Raw genomic sequence first — 983 nt, 5'->3', positions numbered from 1 at the left:
GCATCCTGTACCACGTAAAATGGAACACTACATCTTGGCTTATATTTAACCCCTCCTCACCACCCCCTCCACTGATGGGGTAAATATGTCTCTCCAACATTAGCTTATTTGCACTAATTCTGCCTTTGCCATGGATACTGTTACTAGAGTCTCTGGTCCTGACCACCTCTCCAATCCTAAGTGAGCAAATGGGGAGAAGATTTTAGGGAATTTTTGGATGCAGAGAACAAAAAAAATGCAAGTAGCTGAGAAATAGCTGGAAGAAGAGAAATTAGAAGGGAGGAAGTGATCGGTAGGCTGGAAGCAGCAGCAATGAAGGAAGTTAAAATGGGGCCAGGAATAGATGGAATGTGTGATGAAATGTTGAAAAATAGGGGAAAGGTGGTGATAGAATGGATATGGAAGATCTGCAAGTTGGAATGGGAGGAAGGTAGTGTTCTGGATGATTGAAGTTACTCTGAGATGGTTTGACCTAGTGGAGAGGATGGAGGATTTGACACTATGTGAGAGAAGTGGAGGGGGAGAGGAGGAAGGAAAGACCTAGGATAAGATGGAGAGATGGAAGATGAGAGAAGAGAAAGTGTATGTGAGTTGAAGGGGGAGAGGAGGAAGGGAAGACCTAGATGAAGATAGAGGGATGGAATGGAGAGAAGAGAGGGTGTGTGAGAGTTAGAGGAAAGGCAGCCTATTGGCAGAGGAGAAGGAAACGTGGTGGTGATTTATAGCCATCCCTTATTTTACAGGATTAAGGCGTCTGTCTATACTGTAGATAGATAGACAGATAGATAATGAAATCTTAATTTTTTCCAGATCGATGGTACTGTTAATATATTAGCACTGAGCATCGGCAGAATATATGGAAGTCAACTAACCAAACTCCAGGTGAAAAAACATCAAAGAAGAGGAGGATAAGAGTGATTTATATTAATTTAGTGATGCTGTTGGTGAAAACTACTGCAGTGTATTATCCGGCATGCAGGTGG

Source organism: Coenobita brevimanus, chromosome 116 (assembly GCF_032717465.1).
Source record: "Coenobita brevimanus isolate Jiangsu-jjx chromosome 116, ASM3271746v2, whole genome shotgun sequence".
Lineage (NCBI taxonomy): Eukaryota > Metazoa > Arthropoda > Malacostraca > Decapoda > Coenobitidae > Coenobita > Coenobita brevimanus.
Note: the sequence above shows the minus strand (reverse complement) of the source record.